This window comes from Pantherophis guttatus, chromosome 6 (assembly GCF_059756535.1).
Source record: "Pantherophis guttatus breed Tessera chromosome 6, ASM5975653v1, whole genome shotgun sequence".
Taxonomy (NCBI): domain Eukaryota; kingdom Metazoa; phylum Chordata; class Lepidosauria; order Squamata; family Colubridae; genus Pantherophis; species Pantherophis guttatus.
Genome location: NC_142068.1, coordinates 24835789 through 24859567, shown reverse-complemented (window position 1 = coordinate 24859567; position 23779 = coordinate 24835789). Strand labels below are relative to the sequence as shown.

The following is a 23779-nucleotide window of genomic DNA, read 5'->3' as shown; positions in this document are numbered from 1 at the left end:
ATATTGTTTGGACAGTTGGGAGCTTCTTGTTCATTTAGGAATTCACTGAAACTTTCTGGAACTAAATAGTTCCATATATCTGTTTGTTACGGAACTATTTGTTTTGTTTGGGGGGGGTCTTGGGGGGGAGAGGGTATAGACATTCAATCAAGAAGACAAAGCAATTGAATGTTTTGATGGCAAGGAAGTAGATGGGATTAAGATTAGGATTATTTTGGGAGGAGAACAGACCAAGCAGCAAAAGAAAGGTAGCATAGATCCACTTTCAAAAATTATACTGTTATTTTTTTGTTGTGTGTTTGCATGCAGACAATCCAGTGGAACAAAAAGCCAGTTTAATGCAAGCACAATTGTTAATGAAATTGCAACACAGTTGCAAAAGTGTCCATTTCATAAAATATTGCAATATGGACATACCATATGGCTACAGAAAGTTTCATACATTTCAGCAAGGCTTCCAAATGTTCTGCCTGGGCCTTCTCCTCCCCACCTGCAAGTCTTGGAATAGGGAGGTAAAAACCATACAATATCCCCATCTATAAATTCCTTGAAGAAAAAATCATTGGTAGTAAATAGAATAAATATTGGGAAAGGTGCCTATATAATAAAATAGAACTTCAGGGCAGGGAGAAGATTAGCAGAGAAAAAGTAACCAAGAGGAATACATTCATCAATACTTCCGAATATAAGAAGCATTTTGTAGAATAACAATTCAAGGTATGTTTATTTAGGAATAAGTCCCTACTGTGTTCAGTTGCACTTATCCTCAGATGCAACTGAACAGTAACCTTAAAATTGAATCTTTCTGGAGATTCTCAGTCATTCCATTCGTGGTTGCTCCAAGGGTGCTTTTTCAACAGGCAATTGGACTTTCTCTTTTTTCTTTGAAGATGTTTCGCTTTTTATCCAAGAAGCTTCTTCATCTCTTCAAAGAAAAACCAGAAAGTCCAGATGCCTCTTGAAAAAGCACTTTTGGGACTTAAAATAGAATGATTTTGTAGGTGCTCGGTGAAATTGTGCTTAGGTAGCATTTCTACACAATGATACAAAATGTTCTTATAACTGGAATCCTTCCCTTTTTCTTTTTCTTTTTTGTTTAAAAAAAGGATTCGGAAGTGCTGCCAGCAACATTATGACATCGTTGGAGTGACTGACTCCAAATTTGGGGACCAGTTATTATTTATTTATTTTATTTATTTTATTTAATTTATATACCGCCCTTCTCCCGAAGGACTCAGGGCAGGGAACAGCCATAATAAAAACAATGTACAAAATAGAATTTAAAAGCAGATTAAAATAATTAAATCATAGGCTGGATTTAAAACTCTCATTTTAAAACCAATTTTAAAACCCCATTAAAACCAAATTAAAATCATTTATCCCATCAGAGCGGCTTGCTGGAATAACAGGGTCTTCATTGCATGACGGAAGGCGCGGAAGTCGGGGATCCTTCGTATGTCCGGGGGTAATTCATTCCAGAGGGCAGGGCCCCCCACAGAGAAGGCTCTCCCCCTGGGGGTCACCAGTCTACATTGTTTGGCTGACGGCACCCTGAGGAGGCCCTCTCTGTGGGAGCGTATCGGTCGGTGGGAGGGAATCGGTGGCAGAATGCGGTCTTGTAGATAGCCAGGTCCTAAGCCATGGAGCACTTTAAAGGTGGTAACCAACACCTTGAAGCGCATCCGGAAGACCAAGTTATTGGAAGTTATGGGGGGGTGTATTTTTAAAGGAAAGAATGGGTGCCTTACGAATGGATGCCTCTGGGCAGCTATTATTGCTCTTTAGGATCCTTTGGAAAGGAAAAAAAATGGCCTGAAAGTTTGGTACTACATGTTTCATGACTGGGGGGATGGTCCCGCAAGCTACAGACTGGTCATGGGTAAATTCATGGGGTTTGTGTGGCTCCACAGGTGAGTTACATTCAGAATGCAGAAGTGAGAAGAAAGCATTTGCAAGGCAGAATCGGATGGTAGAAGGGCAGGGATTATTTTCCATCCTATCTAAAGACATCAGTTTATTTTTCCTTGCAAACACTTCCAAGTTGGATATAAACATTTGATGAGGTAACTCAGACTTTGGCCCTCCGCACTGGACTAACAGGAAATAAAACAGCAAATGCGTATTCAAATGCTTGAAGATTGTCATCTGAATTCATGAAAGACAAATAAAAACAGGGCATCCAATAGTAATGGAAATAAACAAAGCCTTTCCAACTTTGGCTGCTCTTTTCAACAACTGTCAGTAAATCAATATCTTTCAAGTTCTCCACGTTCCATTTGATTTCTGAAAGGCAAAAATCATCATTTAAAGTAGAAAAAAAATGTACTTTTTTTTTTTTTTTTTTGTCTCATCAGCAGATCTTGGCACCTGACATATTGAAAAGATTTCCGTGCATTGCTAAGGCAGACTTTTTGAAATTTGGAGAAAATGAACTTTTCAGAAATGGAAATGTCTGTTTTGATAATGTCTTTAAAACAGCTTGCATTACTTGACCCTTTCAAGTGAGCCCAGGGAGGATCTCTAGAGTAATTCTCAGACACCTTAGATGGCTCTAATCCTACTGAACTTAATTGGACTAAATCAGGGTAAGCTGTCTCCTGCTCAAAATTTCATTGTTCATTCACTTAGGAAGCTTATCAGTGTAACTGGTGAAGCTTTTTTCCCTCTCTAGTTCCACTCCTGGGACCTCGTTTGATAAGGGAGTTACAATAACTGCACGTTCATATATTTACCAGACTTCTTAACATGAATTGCACATTGGCAGATCTTCTCTAACAAAACCAATTAGGGTTATGCTGTACTTGTTTACTTAGGGTTTTATGTCATCTAAATATATTATGCAACTTTGTGGCAGGCCACAGTTTAGGTGATCAAACCCCCCCACCCTTTAAAAACAAATTATCCAGTCTTGTGTGAATATTGAATGAGATATTCGGAATTGCAACAGCATAAGGCTATTGTATTATTATATATTTGTCGCAGTTATATTAAGAGAACCTGTGCTGATAAATCAGCAGGATTATCACACAATTTTACTTATGACATGTACATTAAAATATAGCACTAAGCATTGCAGATAATAAGAAATTAATATTTTTATATATTTAAAAAAATTACATGAATGTCTTGTTATAATAATGTTGTCAACAGCTATTAATTTTCTGTTTGTAATATAACTACCACAACTGCTGAAGCTTCTGCTATATGAATAGGCATTTCTTTCATTTTATGTGGGGGAGGGGAATTGTACTGAATATAAGATATATAAGTTATTAATAGAATTTGTGTCTGAGAATATTTCTGGAGAATATTCACAGTTCTTTTCGTAATACTGCTCCATTTTGGCAACCAAAAAGTAAAATACTAGTATACATTTGTAAGAAGGAAAAACTTGTTTGAAATAGCATTGTATAATGGCAAGACAGGATAACTTCTCAAAGAAAAAGAAACCAGAAAGGTTAACGTTCTTGTTAATTCTCTCAGGTCCCATAATATTCTCTTTCCTATTTTAGCCTTACCTAGCCAGAAGGGATTGATGTAATCTGAAATATTCAGTAGTAGACCACGTTTTTCTAAGCTGCATTCATCAGGACATTTTGTAGTCTATTCATCTGCCAGTGGTTTCTGTGGGAATAGAGGGCTAAGATAAAACATCTTCCTAACTATTTCTAACCATAGGAAGAAGCAATCCAGCTTTTGATAAACTTGAGGAATTGAGTGACACCATCTAAGCAGCTGAGATCATGAGGTCAGTCCTTTGATCTCAGTTGACTTCATTTGTCCTCCCTTGACATCGTTACACAGACAAATCTGACCAGCAGTCAAATGCCACAAAGTCTTTTTATTCGCTGATGGTTGGCTGAGATTACTTTGCAAAGGAGAAATAAAACCAAAGTTCTCAGTTCTGCACTTTGGAGTTAAATCTCTAGCTTCTGACACTTCCTTCCTTCTGGATAGTTATTTTTAATGTCTGTCATCAATTATGAAATTATGTAATCCTAGACTTGTACGTTCTTAGAATTGATAGATGTTGATAGTATGTTCTTTGTTTTTCCTTTGCAAACTATAAATGAAAACTATCCCAAATCCTTGGTGGATGCACCCTGGTGCTGGATCCTTGGTGAACAGGGCAGTGTTTTTACTACAAACATTAGCGATTTAAACGGATTGGAGCATAGTTTCCCATCCAGCATTTGTATATGTTGGGTGCAGGGGGAAAAAAGTATTTTGATTAAGAGTGAACAGAAGAGGCAAACTAAAATTAGAATCCAGTTTTATAAAAATAGACAAATCTATAGGGGGAAAGAGAAACAGACTGAAGTATGGTAAGGCCAAAGAACATTTTCTAAGAGAGAAAGAGAGGGAGGGAGGGAGAGAGGGGGGAGGGAGGGGGGAGAGAGAGATGAGCTGACACCAGACCCAAATGGCAGACAGTCTTTATAGGACTACATGCCAAAATGACTGTTTTACTGACAAGCCAGAGAAAGAGAAGGCAAGCAAGGGAGAAGGAATCAGAAATGGGCACATATTCACTAGCTAGAACAATACTCTTATGCCCAACTGATGGCTTCTCCAAGGACAGAATAACTGATGGTCCTAGTATATGTGATCCTTTAGCATATCCATTTTTCTCCATAAAAGTTGCTGGGAAAAAGAAACAACAGATTCTTTTTTACTCAGAAATTATTTTGTGCAAATACTATTGCTTGGATTTAATTATTTTACAAACTACCATTGGCTGATTCAACCAACACTCCGTTATGACTGAATCGGATGTGTGTCTCTGGTCAGCAAACTGTCTTCTTCTGTACTTGTTATGGAGTCAGGCAGTTTTAAGAATTTGATTTGATAAATACACATGCATGCAGAAACCCACTGCATGCATTTCTCTATATTTTATACTACACAAAGCTAGTTTTATTTCCTGCCATTCTGATCCATGTAAAATTGCAGCAGCGTGTGCTTCCCTTTGTACCTTGTCTCTGTGTTTGTGTGTGTGTGCGTGTGTGTGAGAGAGAGAGAGAGGGAGGGAGGGAGGGAGGGAGGGAGGGAGGGAGGGAGATTTACTCCGTGTTTTAGATTAACTGGAAATTAGGCAAAAGCAGAGGGACAAAATGGTTGGTTTGTTCACATTTGAATAGTTTGAATGCTAATTGTTGTAATCTATCCTATAGTTGAATATTAAACTTCCATAATTGTGTAGGTAATGTTTTAGGCTGTTTTGTGAGGCGGTAAATATAGTTCCTATTGGTCAAATAAAGCACGTGAAATAGGAAACATAAGACATTTTAATGATAATATGAAAGATGAAGGGGTAAACTGTATTTTTCCTGAAGCTCTGTAAAAATGTAAAATAAAGATTGCTTTTTATTAAACAAACAAACAAAGCGATTTAATGAAGAATCATTTTAAAACATTTAAAGCAGACTGAAAGGCTGGTAAAGAAAATGGTGGACCACTAGATGGAGCACTTGTGATTCTGAAATGGTAGATTTGCTTATGAAGAGATTCAAGCTATTTAGTGGTGAGAAAAGCAATTCTGCCTATAAATCCTCCACTACATTAATAAAAGAGATATATTTCTCTTGTTCTGTTGAGAAGAGTCAGTCAGCTACACCATGCCACACACATGGAAAGATGCTGACTGTCTGTCAGCTGGTCATATTTTTGTCCACAATGTTCAGCAAATTTTTGTTAACTAAATCTCCCAGGTTAGTGCTTAGTGCTTAAATGAGACCGATCACATCATCATAATGAATTGCCTAGTATGCAGTGAACAGGTTATGGAAAAGATTAACATCATCCTTGACCTGACCTCCACCAAAAGCTATTGCAATGGCTTCTGTTGTATGTCCTCCACCCTTTCTCTGAAATATAATCTTTGTTGCAATTGTGGGCAAAAAGGACCTTCGGAAAGAAAACCCATTTACATCTTGGGCAGTATCCCCCCCAAAACAGACAACCTCCCTATACAACTACTAGAGAGCATTTCATTCTCATTAAGAATGTATTTAGAAAGCGTGGGAGGAGGGAGATAAATCAAGTTTGCATTCAAGCAAATTCTGACCCAAACAGAAACCTAGTTATCTTGAGAGCATGATTTTCTGAATTTTACAAAAAAACAAAAACAAAAACAAATAAACATTTTTTAAAAAATGAAGAAAATTATTTATGCAAAAGAATTGCCCAAGATCCTTAGATCCTTGAAAATAATGTACAAGTGTTTGGGGTTTTTTTGTGTTTTAGAATTGTCAAAAACATAAATACATTAGGCAAGAATAAGTGTTTAAGATGAACAGCCATACAAATCTTTTAAATAAATGTGACCAAAATATGTATATTGGAATAAATGTTCGAAGTAACATGTTGAAATTTAACTGTAAACTTTAAAAAAAACTTATGTGGAAATCAGACAAAGTATACTTATGAATGTATAACTTGTACAGAGAAAGAAGCTGAAATTGACAAATTTACTCATTTTAGAAGGCTTTCTTTTGATGACATGGATATTGTTGGAGTTTACTTTAAAGATTTCAATGATTTTTTTTTCAAAGTATTTGGCCTCTTTTACACACCAAATGATATTGTTTTAATTTGTTATTCCTCTCCGCCACCCCACCCCCTCTGCGCACACAAAAAAAGATCAGGGTCATCAACATTTAGAAAACTTGAGATCAAGTGTCTTAATCCTATGGAATTCAGCAGGTTATCAGTTACGTAAGTTACAACTAACTGTACCTATATAGTTTGTGATGTCATTGTACCAAACCTTCACATTCAGCTTTCTCATTGACTGGAGAAAGGGAAGAAACAATTGGATTATATCCAAGAACAGGCACTGGAAATTTCTAACCTTTGGGCCAAGTCTGTGGAGACTTATTAAGGCCTAAACCTTAACAAAACATTGAGAAGAAGTAGAGGTATATCTATTCAGTAGAGCTGGACAAATACCAATGAAGGACTTCCTTTTAGCTTGTTAGAGAAGCTGTAGTTTTTGTAGGGCTTCCGTTGGTTGCTTCAGAAGCTAGCCTTGTGTTGAAGATGGCTGTGCTGAACCCAAGGGAGGGGCCAAGCACGTTATCAGTTTGGAGTCCCTTCAGGTCCACAAGAGATCAGCTCTCCTTGAATGCCATTGACTCTTATCTACCGCCAATTTGCTTTGACCATTAGTAGTTCAGATTCTTGTTTAGACGTAGCATGAAATAAACTTGTACTCATTTTGGACCTGTCCTATTTCCTTGTGCCTGACACCTTATCTGTTTGCACACATGTCTCTACACACCCACTTCACTTTGATGGGAAAAAGTCCAGCAAAGTGGCAGTATGGGCACATACAGAAGGAGAATTCTAGGAGCACATTTTCGACGCTGGAAATATCTGCTTTCAGACTACCTCCTTGTTCCTGTATATTGGGAAATGCCAGCTGCCAAAGAATGCAATAATTAATTTCTATAGCAACCTTACCAAAACAACAAATGATTTGTCATAGGATGTGTTGTGCAGCAGAGACATTTGGATTTGCCTGGAAAACATTTGTCAAATGATTTAAACCTTAATCTTATTTTTACTCACACCTAAGTGACTGGATGTTGTTCCTAACATTTGAACATATTGTTGTGTTGTTGTTTTTTAAATGGAGATAACATATTCAAGCAAGAAAAGCCTTCATTTGAGTCATATTGGAGAGTGGATTTACGTGGTTTTAAAATGGATACTATTACTGTTGTTGTTTTTGCTGTTCTTGTTGTTTCTTGGTTACTAGAAGGAAGTGGTAACTAAAATAGAAATCTCTAGTCTCCACAGAAATGATGGACTGTCAGACTTTATATATTATTTCGAATACGTGAAAAAGAGCCAGTTTCAGCCCTTACCTTAGCAGGCAATTCAAGCACATCTCAGACCTGCATATAGCATTTCATTTACAATAGTAGTAATTAACCCTTGCCAATTGCACTGTAATTATTCAGTGACTGAGGGTCTAATTGACACTGATGGCTTAGCTTTCAAACTATTAGTTCAAATGAGATTGAGTTTCAGTGTGTCAATGAATAAGTCATTTGAATGGAAAGATGGCCTTATAATATGCTGTTTGTGTTTGTAATAACTGGGATCAAATACCAGAAAGAGTTATATGTGTTATGACATGCGATTAATGTTTGAATAATATAATTTATGGGACTAGTGGTGCCACGATTAGATTTATTTTACTGGTACTTGTATGCCTGAAAAGGTAGACAGATTCGCACTGTAAATATTATTTATAACAGCTTACCATGGTCATCCTCAGCCAGGAATGCTTCACAGGTTTTGAAAATTTCCAAAATTCTGTGTTTGGAGTCCTGGCTAGGAATTCTGGGAGCTGCAGTCACAATATGTCTATGTATGCCAATTCATTCATCTTTACCAATACCTTAAGCAAAGTTTCCATAAGAATGCATTGTATAGACGCACTCTTGGAAACACACAGAAAATAAAGAGAATAACTAAGCTTGCACAGTATTCAGAAGGTATAGCTAATGCAGAATGCAGTGGAACACATAATTCTGTGAGCCTCTAGGATGGCACAAATAACTCTGCTGTTGCGTGAGCTGCCTTGGTTGCCAGTTTGCTTCAGATCCAATTCAAGGTGTTGGTTGTTACCTTTAAAGCTCTATATTGCATGGATCCATGCTATCTAAGGAACCATCTCTCCCCAATGGGACAAGCCTATTCCATTTGCACTAGTGGAAGAGGCCTGCTATGGAATTCATTTGCTAAGGAATTCTGGCAGGTGGGGTCAAAGAGAAGAAACTTTTCTGCTGTGGTCTCATCCCTTTGGAACATTTTATCACCAGAGGTGAGAACTGCTCCATCCTTTGGGCCTTCCAGAAGGGTATTAAAACTTGGTTTTGCTGGTTGGCTTATTGCCCCAAGGAAGTGTTCACCACTGGAGGTGGTTGATGAGCTAAGAAGATCTCATTCCCATGCCATCTGCCTCTTGGTCCTGGTTTTTTATATATATAGTTTTAACATTTAAATTTGCATAGCTTTAATATTTTATTTATTTTTCTATTTGTCTTTTTATAATATGTAAGCCACCCAGAGGCACCTTATAGGGGAGATGGGTGGCATAAACATTTAATAAATAATAATAGCAATAGCAATAGCACTTAGACTTATATACCGCTTTACAGCCCTCTCTAAGCAGCTTACAGAGTCAGCATATTGCCCCCAACAATTTGGCTCCTCATTTTACCCACCTTGGAAGGATGGCAGGCTGAGTCAACCTTGAGCCTGGAGGGATTTGAATTGCCAAATTGCAGGGAGCCGACAGCGGAAGTAGCCTGCAGTATTGCACTCTAACCACTGCGCCACCGAGGCTCTCGGCTCTATAATAATCTATCTCTAATAATAACTAGCTGCTATATTCTGCAATAACTTGAAAAAAAAACTTTTACACAAGATTACATAGTGGATAGCTTTTGAAGCAAATCTCAGTCTTGCCATGTACAAAAAATTGAACAAGAGATTTCTGAGCTTAATTTATCTCACATAATATTCTAGTGCAAGATGTAAATTGCCCTTCCATGAATGCAAAGCTGTTAAAGGAAAGATATATATGAATTAGGGCAGTGCTTTTCAAACTTGGCAACCTTAAATTGTGTAGACTTGAAGCATGCTGGCTGGATAATTCTGGGAGCTGAGGTCCACTTGTCTTGAAAGTTGTAAAGTTTGACAAACACTGAGCTACGGCAATTCACAATTACACGAATTGGAGATTTTTAGTGAAGCAAAGAGAAAAGGGATACTTCTGATAAAAAGTGGGTGGATTATTTCTAGGGATCAGAAATAATTATGTTAACTCAGTTTGGTAAAAGGAAAGCTACATGTTATACACCATCAGGGATCATTGTGTCCTAATTTGTATTGGTGGAAGACTAGGTGGAGATTATAGGGGGATTTAATGACTAGCAGTACTATTTCCTTGCCCCAGAAAAGGTTTTTAGAAATTTTCTGGATTATTGATGGCCGCATCAATTGGCCGTAATGCAGTAGAATAGATTTTCCTAAAACAATTTTTAAGTTATTCATTGCAGATCAAGAACCTTTAATGGTTATTACACATTCAAATACAAGTTGCACATGGGTGTGTTTTTCCTAATTAAATAAAAAATGTTTGGGTATAAGAACTGATGATGCAATATATTGACTCTTGTACAATTGTGTCCAGATCTAAAATATGCCAACAATTTGGATGTAGGAGCTATAGATATCTTTGTTTATTCGTCTTTAGATGTGTGCATTCATTTTGTTACAGGTGCTTTTCTCAATGCAAGAGTTTGGTGGTGCAACTGCTCTAATGTTGATACTTGTTTTTTTTTTAATAGAACTGTATCAGCAGCTATAGAGAGAGCATACATATTTCAAGTTAATTGGTGCAAAGTATTTATGCAGCAGGGAAAATAGCATGGGAGTGATAACCCAAATAATAAGAGAATTCTATTATCAATATTAATATACAGAAGGGAATAATGATTTTTCCAACCTCACTCAATTGCACAGTTTCCAATAACCTGAATCTCACTGGTGATACAATCAAGAATGAATTGCAACACCACTTCATTAGTGCCACATTAGAAAGGAGAAGGACTGAGGTTGCCTTTCAGCAGATGCTTTTATTCAGAAAAAAGCAAAAAGTTTTAGGTAAACTCTACGTACCTATCTGCACCATAGATATTAAATCAAATTTTGTTTAATTCCATTTATTTGAAGTATATCTTGTGTTTCTTCTAGCAACTCAAGATAATACATATAGAATGGTCTTGTCCAATTTTATTACCGCAACATCAACCATGTGAGGAAGGTGGTACTGAAAGATGACTCAGTGACTTGGTACTCTTTATATATAAGGAATTTCAAATCCCATGAATCTTAGATGTTGGCTGTGCTAACATGAGTTTATTGGAGACGAAGTCCCATATATTTGGTTAGTGCTAGTTTGAGAAAGGTCCCTTTAAATTGTGTGGTTCCAAGTGACTTACGAATTGTCTGTTTCCAATCAACTTACCTTTGGTTGAAGTTCTCCCTTAGAAATTCTGTTTCATATCCTCTCACAATATAAAATATTAGGTGGGGACTAGCTAAGATGGGTTTTATTGAACATTTATTGACTTTGGAAATCAATCATCTCTGTCTCTTTCTCTCTCTCCAAGGAATTTTAGTCTGCTCCTCCCCTGTTGGCCCTTAACATTTCTCCAAAAATATTTAAATCCTCTCTAGAGTTCCCCATCCTATCAAAATTAAAGTGATTTTACTTTAGGCATCTCTCTCAAGGTCTACGGTTCTTGATAATTCTGGTGAATTTGACTATTCACTCATTGGTGAAGCTATTTATATTTTATTTATTGACAACATATCTTTATATTACTTGCATTTCCAGCAGCAAAAGATTAATTCGACCACTCCTCAGCAATTTCCTTACTCAAATAATGGTTGATTTGTTATGTTACCTGGGAAAAGAGCTGAAATATATCAGGTAATTCTAATCCTTTAATGAGGACAAAGGACCAGTATTTTGGGGGAGGGGGAGGCAAAAAGATACACTTTCCTATTTGGTGTTGCTAAGATTGACATTACCTCCTTCCTGCTGTCCTGTAAGTATCAATATTTTCCTATTTTAAGACATCAGATTTAAGGGGGAAAAGTTGCTTTTCAAAGAGAGGAATAAATGCTTTAGCTTTCTCTCTGTGTACTGTTGGCTCCCTTCCCCCAAGTCTGAAAAGGATAACCCGAAGATATAGAAATATAGAAAAACTGAGATGACCTGCCACTTTTCTGAAGTGCTGTAATGGTTATACTGTACAGAAAGTCTTGACAATGATGAATACCCTCTGAAACTTCAGAATAGCAGGCATTGTTTATTTTGCCATCTTGCTGAATTTATGTCAGGTTTTTCACTTGGGGCTACACTTATTCTTTGAAAGCCAAACTGATTCTCTTGTAACTTAACATTCTTTCCCCCCTCTTCCCCCACCCTGAGTAATTTTGTCTGAGGCATAACATGAAAAAAATGCTGGCTTAAGATGCTACTATTTCCAATTTGGGCTGTTAACATTGATTATCTGCTACTTCAGAACTTGGAGAAGAATGGACAGCCTTGCCTCACTTCAGGGCTGTTCTCAGGATAGTTTCTGTGAGAAGAAAACTACTCAACTGTTTATTGGAAACTTGGAGCATTTCTCTTCTTGTGCTGTAGATGAATATGTTCCTGTTTAATTATTATTGACATGTAAACATAAATGCATAAATTTTGAAGGGAGTGGAGAGTTGGTCAGAAATATACATATATGCCCAAGACATCCTAAACTACCCACATATTCCTGGCTGGCACACACACAAATAAAGGTAAGAAAGATTCCAGAAATTCAGAGAGGTTCATTACTGCCTCATTTGTTACAAAGGATGTCCAGTTAATACTTTACCAGAAATATCATTGATTCTCATGAAATCTGTACAGTAGTGACCAAAATTGTGGAAACCTTTTGGGAAAAGTGTATTTTTGAGGCTTGATGTCTAATAACACTCCCCCCCCCTTTTTTTGGAGTTTCAAGATAATCATATTCCACTGCTAGAATGGCCTGGGAATAGCCCAGACCTTAACCCAATAGAAAATCTATGGAGCCGACTAAAGAAACTTGTTAGTCAGAAGAGACCCAGCAATAAAACCCAGTTAATAGAAGCAATCATTCAATCTTGGTTTCACATTATAACAGCTGCAGAACTAAAAGACTTGGTTCACTCCATGGGAAGACGTTGTAAGGCCGTAATTCATGCTAAAGGTTACCCAACTAAGTATTAATTGACATGATAATTTTTGTATATCTTGTTTTTTCTACATGTTTCACTTTTCTTCTTTATACTGTAACTGCTGTTCTAATAGCAAATCCTTCATTAAAGGTATTGCATTACATTCTTGATTAAATTATCTTTCCATTGATATATAATTTTATGGTACTACTCAAAAAAAAAAAAAGTGGTGTCATTAGCTAGTTTTAGAAAACACACTTTTCCCAAAAGGTTTCTACAATTGTGGCCACTACTGTATACAGAATTACAATACCATTAAGTAGGCAAACTGAAGTATGTTCCTGCCAAGTGAGCTGTCCAGGTGCTGAACATTACTTCTGGGCAACATTCTTTCTCAAGAATTCCTGTCTTTAAACTGGCCTTGAGTGATTGTCCTGTGTTAAGCAAGCCATCTGGTTGCCCATGACATTAAGAAAGGAAGGATGGAAGAAGATTTAAGAAATGGATGGCTCTGTCTGTCACTCCAGGTCTCACATCCTCTTATTATTCCAGCTGCACTGAGCCTATTAATTGTTTCTCAGTCACCAATTTGAAATGAAGCAGCTTGTCCATTCCAGTTGGAAGCCAGAGACAACAACAGGCCCTTTGATGCCTAGCTGTATGCTTATAGAACTTCTTTTATATTATTGCTGAGTACACACTCATTAGAGATATGACTTTTTAGATAGAATCTATAGATGTGATCCAGCTCTTGACAATATCTACAGTATTGCTTCTTTTATGCTGTGATTTCTCAGGAGTCTTCCATGAATGGTATTGCCAAAAATTTTTTTTGAAAGCATAAACAAACATTACAGTTGATCTTTTGAAACTCCTTTTTAAAAAAATGAAAGATGTTATCTTCGCAGACGATGAGTCCACTTTTCCAATAAACCTTTAGTTTTGTACTGTTGCATAATTTTACTCTTAACATTTTCTATCAGTTTATCCAGAGCACATGCTAGTACATTAGTTTACAAATTTCTGGATCTTCTGGAATTCCTTTTTTTAAAAAACACAAACAAGCAAATAAAACAAAATTTGAATGGCATTGCCCTTTCAATCTTCTGCTATATATCCAGTTAGATAGTATCTATTACCTAATATCTGCCTCACAAATCCATTGGTATCAACTTTCTGCCATGTTCATCAATCAGTTACAAGTTCTAATTTTAATTGTGTGCTGTCCTGGTCCACAGAAATCACAAATACATAGGTAAGATAAAATCAATTGCTTTAGCACCTAATTTAGTATTATGTTTTTCTAGTTCCTGTTGCAGCCAGTGCAATTTCCTCTGAGCTTTCTGTTTGTATCTTCTGCATTTCTCCTTTGAATGTTTCTAAGAATTCTCTTGCCTTCTGAACAAAATTCAGTCTAAAGTTCTGCTGCTTAAAAATAATAAAAACCATACTTTCCAATTATCCCATTGCAATAGAATATTTTTCTGTTTTAATTTTTCAGGTACAAAATAATATTCTTTTATGTAAAATTCTGATAAGAATCTCTTTCAAAGCGATTATATTTCTATTACACATTTTCAATCTTCCATTAAAATGCTGCTGCAAAGCTTGACCCCTTGTATTTTTGCAAAAAAAACTGCACCAAAATATCCCCATGGGCCATTTTTTTGTTCTTGCAAATCTAGAGTTTGTCCTATAGAATTTATCAATTTCTATCTCCACAACATAGTTGTTTGAAACATCTGGGCAGCTCTGAATTTCAAAATTCTTTTTCTCTCAGTTCCTATAAGGCCACTTCATCTAATTCTTTTTCTAATTCTCTATTCATAACTTCTATTTAAAATTTCCACTTTCTCATTGATGTGTTTTACATCTCCAGATGTTTGCTTTATAGAACTTTCCATCTTTTTAATATCTTCTTTCACTCTCTCAATTTTACAAGTCTTTCATTTATTCCTTTTTCCCATTTATTTCCCATTTGTTCAAATAATTTCTTAAGCAAATCTGTTGTAACTATTTTTCTTCCTGTTGCTCTAGTGACATCTTCTAGCCTCTCTTCCCATTTTTCCTCATAGTTGCCATTGTATATTATAATCCAAAAGTGAAAGTAACTCAAGCTGGCAAAAAGGATAGGCAAGCCTTTTTTTATCCTTTTTATCTTTCTGTACTTTAATACTTTCAATGTAATGGCTCTTCTTAACTTCAAACCAAAACACATGCCATGTCTCTATGGCAACAAAACATCACAGTCTAGTTCATTACTATATCTTTTGTTATGTAGAGTCTGCCAGTTAGATGCAATCTTTAACAATAAACAAAAAGCATTCCAAGGAAGGTCTGGTCAGTACAAATTTATACCAAAGCACTTTCATTAAAAGTAAAAATAATAGAAATAACGGGTAAAGAAATGTTTAAAACTTTCATAAACCTTCTCTTTATTAAGCTTTTTGCTCTGTAATTCCAAAAGAAGAATTGACTGACTGCAAGGAATGCTCTCTCTACCACTGAAGAAATCTCTCTGAGCTCCTAGATAAATTACTTCCAAAAGTGATTAAGAAATGAAGAAGGCAGATTTTAATGTCCTTATAGGCTACACAACAGTTGTAAGCATAGATGGAATCCTGGGATTCTGAGCTGCTCAACTCCCAAGCCATCTTTCCATTTTTGCAGCTTAGCCTAGCAAGGAACATCCAGAATGCATGTAGTTTATCTCGTGATCTCCTTTTGATCCAGGGAGATTCTGCCATCCAAAATCTCTTTTCCAGCTGATGCTCTTAGCTGCAACACTTCTCCAGTCCTTTGAAGAGCATCACCAACCTGCCACAATTCTGCACCAGAAGTGCTTTAAATTTATTATCATCTAACCTTACCATTCTCTCCTTAGTAGGGCTGTGCAGACAAGAGATTCAAGGGCAAACTTTGCAATGAGACATACATAATAGAGTCTGCAAACCAAGCAGATTATTTCTTGTTTTACTTGGTGGATGAATAATATTAGGTAAAAACTATAGGTCCTCCAAAACCCCTTTTTGCTTTTTTTAATTTTATTAATATTAATAGCAAGCTCTGCATAGATTTTTTAAAAATATATACAATATATATACACTCCGCCAACAAAAGTGTGTATAGTCAAGGCTATGGTTTTCCCAGTTGCAATGTATGGCTGTGAAAGTTGGACCATAAGAAAGACTGAGCGCCCAAGAATTGAGGCCTTTGAACTATTGTGCTGGAGAAGACTCCTGCGAGTCCCTTGGAGTGCAAGGCGATCAAACCGGTCAGTCCTAGAGGAGAACAACCCTGGCTGCTCTTTAGAAGACCAGATCCTGAAGATGAAACTCAAATACTTTGGCCACTTAATGAGATGGAAGGACTCACTGGAGAAGAGCCTAATGCTGGAAAAGATTGAGGGCAAAAGAAGAAGAGGACAACAGAGAACGAGGTGGCTGGATGGAGTCCCTGAAGCAGTAGGCATGAGTTTAAATGGACTCCAGAGATGGTAGAGGACAGGAAGGCCCAGAGGAACGTTGTCGATGGGGTCGTGATGGGTCGGACACGACTTCGTTACTAACAACAACAATTATTGCCAGCTTGCAAAGCGGGTATTCCATTTTATTTATTTATTTTTTTGGTAAGCTTTCCATTCCCCAAAAATGAAGCTTTTGGGGGGGGGGGGTTTATCATACTGGTGATTTAGTGGTATTTGCTTCTTTATTTATTTATATTTATTGAACATTTTTCATTAAGTAAAAGACAAATCTAAAGAAAAAGGTAGAAAAGAAAGAAAAAAGAAAAGAAAAAGTTATAGGAAATAAACTAAAGCTAAAAAAAATTGCTTTTGATCTTCTCATCAACAGATATTGACAAAGCCATTGTCCCACTCCCTATTATATCTTCCAGAAATCCTTTCAATCCCTTATTAAATTCTCATGTTTTTCAATCCATAAATCCTCATTTCACTTTTTAATAGTATTTGCTTCTTTATTCTTGCATAACAACTCTGTAGCAGAAGAAAGCCTCGTCTCAGAAGCAAGAGGAAATGGCTTCACAGGTGAGGTGATGATCCCTAATTTCTTCTCTTGTTCTCATATCATGGGGAATGTGTTCAGGATTCAAACATTTGCTTGACATTAGGAATGGGATGTCAATCATTTTTCAACTATTCAGGAACATTAATATGATTCTGAGTTAGTTTCCGTCTGTTTCTCTATAGACTATGTTTTGGAACTGCCTGTGCTGGTTTAAAACACCTCATGCCAAAAATGTTGAATTTAAACACAGTGGAGCCAATAGAAGTAATGGAATTACAATTGCAATGAAATAATGGAAACCAATGAATACATTATAATGATATAGAATAATTTTTCCTTTTCAAAAGTCAGTGGTGGATTGCTACCGGTTTGCCCCGGTTTGGGTGAACCAGTAGCAGTGGCGGCAGGAGACTCCGCCCACTCGCCTGAACGTCATCAAATATGCTCTGCGCGTGCGTGAGCAAACCGGTAGCAAAGGTAAATGAAACCCACCACTGAGTCACTCTGTATATTGATGAAAATGTATAAACTGTCAGCTTTGGAAACCGTATTAGGCCAGAAGCTTCAACGTTGCCACCTTCTCATGTGTGGGAAAGTAGGAGGGGGGATTAAGGAGAGGAGGTTGTTAGTAGACATAATAGCATTCTTCCTGTCGGTCAAGGTCAGGGCGGTCCAACATCTGGAGAAGGAGTGGTCAGGGGGCTGAGACGAGATGGGACGGTCGTTGATTGGATCATGTGATCGACTGAGGAGTGAAGGGATGGTTTTGGGGGTTTTGACTTACTGAGGGAAAACCCGGGCTTTTCAGATTCGGGTTTTCCCAGATGTGCCAGTTTACCTATTCTAGAACTTTGGAAAATGCTTGCTTCTGCGTCTTTACTCGGAGTTGGGTTTTCTGGAACACTGACATAAACAGTCAAAGAAGATTTACAATGGACAGTTGTAGTGGTCTATGCCCCCCCCCCCAAGTTGGCCTACCATGTACTGTTGTCTTTGTCCACACAGTAAGAACTAAAATATCAGCTGAACGTAATTCTGATTTTTACTTGTTTAGTTTAATTTTTTAACTAATGAAAAACTTCTGATAAGTATTTCTTGTCTAGTCAATAAAAGCACACATGCTTTATGTTAGTACATATGGGAAAAATTCTGTAAGTCAAAAGGTTATCTTTTAGCCTTGAGGAAAATGGTGGTTTTGAATATTCTGTGGGTTCACTATCAATGTTTCCAAAGCCTGTATTAAAGGACTACATTAATATACTATTTTTATTCTAAGTTTAGCTTGCATAGGAGCTTCACTCATAAACATTTGCTTTTCTTCTTCAGGAAGGTAATGCATACTGAGGGCACTGATTAACCTCCTCAGTGCTTTCAGTAAATTAAAGATGGAAAAATCTTTCAATATACCATTCATTTATTTGTAGTATTTAAATGGAACCACACTGCTTTTATTTGGTATAATAAAATATCATCGTCTGTATTAACTGGGTTCGATATAAGTGGTTTGTCTCTCAGATGTATTATAGTTCATTTCATATTTAGTGATGTAGTAATAGCTTATATTGTACGTTGAGGTCAAGTACTGATATTGATCCTTTAAAATATAAATATTATTATTAATTACACATAGTCTAGGGCAACTAACCTGACCCATATCAGAACGTACAATGTGCTATTAGAACATAACATAGAGATTGACATCAACAATAAGAAGCACTTTCAAAGATAAATAAACAAACAAACATAATATTCCATTTTTTAAATCTAGAATTAATTTAAGTTTACTTTTCACAATAGGCTATCAGATTAAGAGAAGATAAATAATAAATAAAGAATTAAAAGAATAATAAATCATAGAATGGGAATGTTATATGACGCCTAAGGTTAATTGCAGTAGTGGGTTGCTACCGGTTCACCCCAGATCAGGCAAACTGGTAGCGGCAGCGGCAGGAGGCTCCGCCCACCTGCCCGGATGCTTCTGCGCACGCATGCATGACCAAACCAGTAGCAAACTAAATTGAAACCCATTACTGGTTTATTGGTATATTTTTAGTTTGACTATGATCACAGCCATGTTTCTATGCTTCTACTGAAGCAAATAGGCTTCAGTGATAAAAATATACTGGTCAAAAAAATAAAGGGAACACAAGCAGAAGACATCCGAGATCTGAATGAATGAAATAGCCTTATTAAATACTTTGTTCTTTACATACAGTAGTTTATACACTGCTCAAACAACTAAAGGGAACACAAAACTACTGTATGTAATGAACAAAGTATTTAATAAGGCTATTTCATTCATTCAGATCTCGGATGTCTTCTGCTTGTGTTCCCTTTATTTTTTTGAGCAATGTATATACAGTATCCCCATTTAGCCTTTATAACTGTGTGGATCTGTGCCATTAAATTTATGTGTGTTTTTATCAGATTATGAAGAAATCATGGTAAGTTTGTATTAGTCCAGTGTTTTCCTCTCATCTGTAAATTATCTAATGCTCAGTTTTTCCTTAATCCGCTTTCTAATTTCTACTCCTTGTCTTTTTCCCCTTATTTTGTTCATTACTGACACTTAATTATGCAAAGAGACGCAAAGTTTGGCCATATTATGACCTTGCTTGCCACAGTTGTTAAGTGAATCACTGCGGTTGTTACCTTAGTAACATAGTTGTTAAGTGAATCTGGCTTCCCATTGACTTTGTTTAACAGAAGTTCTCAAAAGGTGATCATATGATCCTGGGATGCTACAACCATCATAAATATAAATCAGTTGCCAAGTGCCTGAATTTTAATCACATGATCATAGGAATGCTGCAATGGACGTAAGTGTGAAAAATGGTCATAAGGCAGTTTTTTCAGTGCCATTGTAAGTTTGAACAATCACTAAATGAACTGTTGTAAGTCGTAGACTACCTGTAAGCAAAATATTGTACTGGTCTGTTGGGAAGAAGACATTTTTAGTAGTTGATGCCATATAGAGAGAAAGCCAAAGCAGTTCACCAACACTAACAATATCTTTCAGTATTTAATTTAATTTAATTAATTCAATTTATATGCCGCCCCTCTCTGAAGACTCAGGGCGGCTCACAAAACATTTTAAAAAATCATTATAAAAAAACATTTAAAAATTAAAAACATTAAAAACATTAAAAACTCATTCACACCATTCATGGCCGGATCTCGCCCGATCACAAGAGTGAGATCAGTGGCCCCAGGCCTGCCGGAAAAGCCAGGTCTTCACCGCTTTTCGGAAGGCCAATAGGGTGGAGATGATCTGGACCTCAGGAGGTAACTGGTTCCAGAGAGCTGGGGCAGCCACAGAGAAGGCCCTCCCCCGTGGACCCACCAGCCAGCATTGTTTAGCTGACGCGACCCGGACAAGACCAACTCTGTGGGATCTTACCGGTCGCTGGGAGCTATGCAGCAGAAGGCGGTCTCGAAGATAACCTGGTCCTGAGCCATGCAGCAGTAGATACCTCTGAAAAAGAAAATTGAGTTGTGCTGTTGTGCATTTTAATACATTGGTTGCATTCATTTTACTTTTCTTTGCATGTGTTTATTTAGCTGTATAACCCACGTGTATAAGCTCATTGCATTTATTGAATTATTGTTTTAAATTGCATGCTCTTCTAGAGTTTGATACTGAAAGGCATGTCATAAATTCTTAAAGTTTACTTGTTATACATACCAATCTCTGGTTTGCATCATTTATGAAGCTTGCAGTACTGAAGTAATGATAGAGTAAGAATGCTGAAAATAATTGCCTTAATTTGAGGCATGTCCTGAGTAAGTGAATATATTATATGTGTTTTTTTACTTGTAGTTGGTAAGATGAGAGGTTCTGAATATGGGATAACCAGGTGTTAGTAGTTACAAATTTTGGCCTTTAGAAAAAAGGACATGGTATAAAGGGAAAATAGTAAAAGAAATTAGAATAGTTGGATTAAAATGAAACGATACAGAAAAGAATGATTGGGTAGTTTGGAGATACAAAAATGAATGAGAATGGCAAATGTTTGATGAATATCAGCTTAGAAAAAAAAGAATGCTTTCTAAGACACCCTTTTGTTCTTTCTTAGATTTATATCCTGCCTTTCATTTGGGAGCTCAAAGTAGCATCCATAGTGTGCCTAAGAAAGAGTGACACTGAGTGACTCAGTGAGTCTCTTTGCATACACATGACCAAATTTTTTTTAAACAAAAAAGCAAAGCTATTTGACTTTATTATAAGAAATGGAAAGAATTAGTGAACGATACTAGATTTGTGACTGTGGGGGAGATGCAGTGGTGTGGAGGCTTAATGGCGCTGGATGTGCTGAGCAATTGCCAGCACTCTGTTGGTTTGAGTCTAGCTCTGCGGGACGGGGTGAGCTCCCGTCTCTTGTTCCTAGTTCTTGCCCACCTAGCAGTTCATTGTTTGTGAATAGTTAGATAGGTACTGCCATTTTGGTGATGGGAAACTGCTGGCGGCATTCTGTATGGGGAGCTGGAACTGATGCTGAATCTGCCCAGACATGATCGGTGGAGGAGCAGAGGAGGAAAATCCTGGATGAAGTGACTTCCTCTGAGAGTACTGCAAACCAAATGGTGTGAAGCTATTTCTCCCTCTTGTGGTGCACCTGTACAACACCAGTGGACTAGCAACTGCCGGGACTACTGCCGGGACTACTACTATGTGCATAACATTGTAATTTCCCAAACTGAGAATGCCAGACTGACTGACTGACTGACTGACTGAATGAATGAATAATATCCTGTATGGAACAATATTAGATGGTAGATAGATCTCCCAAAAGAGTTGAATGGAAAGTGAATAGAAGGAGATAGAATATGGAAGGTATTTTGAACTGAGTGAAAAAAATATCTAACAGTATGCCACAGAAATGCAAAGAATTACAGTGATACAAAATATGAGGAAGAAAGGTGTAATGATGAAGTGAAAGAGGCTGTAGATGAGTAAAAATGTGCTTATAAGAGAATATTACTGAACAAAATTGGGTTGAAAGGTATGGTATAATAAGTATATGAAAAAAAAATGCAAAGAATATGGTCTGAAAGAGTGAGGAACTGTTAAGATGAAATGAATCAGTGAAAATGCAGAACAATTTTAATGGAAATAAAATGGTTTTGAAGTGGATAAAAAGGGTAAATAATGTGAATGGAATTAAGAATAAAAGTGAAATGATTTGGAATGGAATACAGGTAATCCTTGATTTACAACAGTTCACTGAGTAACCATTTGAAATTACAACAGCAATGAATGTTTTCACCCAATTGTTGCAGCATCCCCATTTGGGCTCAATTGTGAACGTAAGTCGGGGATTACCTGTATTGGAAGAAGTATTTTAGAGGTTTCTATGGGAATGATAGAATTATATCAAAGATTTGGACTGAAATATAAGCTTTCATATTAGAACCCAAGGAGAAAAACCTAATGTTAAAGAAGTTGGAACATCAAAAGCTACCCGTGTAGATAATGTAGCTAGAGAAATGTTAAAATATGTATGTGGGTTGTCTAAGGGTTGTTGTGGTATTTGTTTAATATAGGTGAAAAGAAAACATCCATTCCTGATTATTTGAAGAATGTCATTACTATTTCCGTAAGCAAAGGACAAGCCGAAAGAGCGGATGCAATGTTTGCAATGAGATAATTTCCCTGGGAAGACTTTTGGCTGACTTCTGATTGGAAGAGTGAATGGGTAGAAAGAAAGAGGAAGGGAAATTGAGAATGCTGCGGTTGGATAAAATTGAAGAGATCCTCAAAAAGGCAGCAGTGAGAGACATTTTAAAAACACAGTGCATGAAACAATGTATATATGTGGTAGAAACAAGGATTGTTTCTAAGGGTAGGAAAATATTGAGAAGCATAACGAATAGCATTGGATCAGATTACTCATAGCTATTTTACCTTTTTCTTATCTCATGAAATTAATATCTTTAGTTTACTAGTTCTTCTTTTGTATAGTCTGAATAAAGTTTAGCCTAAAAGGGCATTCCATGGTGGGCAAGAATGTTTCAATATATACCCACTGAAGAATCATAGAAAAAAATGTTTAAAAATGAATACATAAAATACCCAGAATTAAGTTTCTCCCTGAATTCACTCACCAGGGTTCTCCTGCCTAATGCTTTGCTTGTAATGGCCCATTTTATAGTTTATATGAAAGGCAAAAGGCTTATCCTCACATTCCACTTTACTGTGACCCAAGGCTGCCGGGATAAACACTTCTAAAGAATATATCCTTATGGTGTCACTCCTATCGCACTCTCAACCTGCTATTGAGACAATCCTGAGCGTTACCTTGTTGTTCCATTCTTAAAGTGAGGTCTTCTCTTGGCACAAGTTGGACTAAAGAAGAGAAGGCGAAGGAGAGAGGATATACAGGAACAGGAACAGGAACAGTCTTCCAATACTTGAAAGCCTGTCAGAGGGAAGAGGGTGTGGATTTATTAAAATAAAAACTAATGTGTTTTTATTTTACAGAATCATTGCATCCATTATTGCCCCCAACTCACGATGGGTTCTTTTTAAACAGATACCCAATTAGACTGACCCAGACTCAAAAAAAGACACAAAAGCACTAGGTTCTGGACCAGGTAGTTTCTTTTATATCTCCCTTTAAAGGATGGGGAAACTTTTGATTTTATAAAACAAAGGGATCTATAAAACATACATGCATGCATAAACAGTAGTGGCCAAAATTGTGGAAATGCTTTGGGGAAAGTGTATTTTTGAAAACTAGCTAATAGCACCACTATTTTTTGGGGGGGGGGAGTAGTACCATAAAATTACATATCAATGGAAAGATAATTTAACCAAGAACATAATGCAATAAATTTTATGAAGGATTTGCTATTAAATAGCAGTTACAGTATAAAGAAGAAAAGTGAAACACGAAGAAAAAACTAGATATATAAAAATTATCACCATAGAAAAAACAAGATACACAAAAATTATCATATCAGTT

At 36.7% G+C, this 23779-nt stretch overlaps 1 long non-coding RNA gene across 1 annotated transcript; it reads right to left on the bottom strand.

Moving 5' to 3' along the window:
- Positions 1-1076: 1076 nt before the first annotated feature.
- Positions 1077-20289, bottom strand: LOC132709373 (uncharacterized). The gene is made up of 3 exons (XR_009620339.2): positions 20215-20289; positions 3519-3624; positions 1077-2283 (listed from the first exon to the last, which is right to left on the bottom strand). It is a non-coding gene; the product is annotated as an uncharacterized LOC132709373 (long non-coding RNA).
- Positions 20290-23779: the final 3490 nt, after the last annotated feature.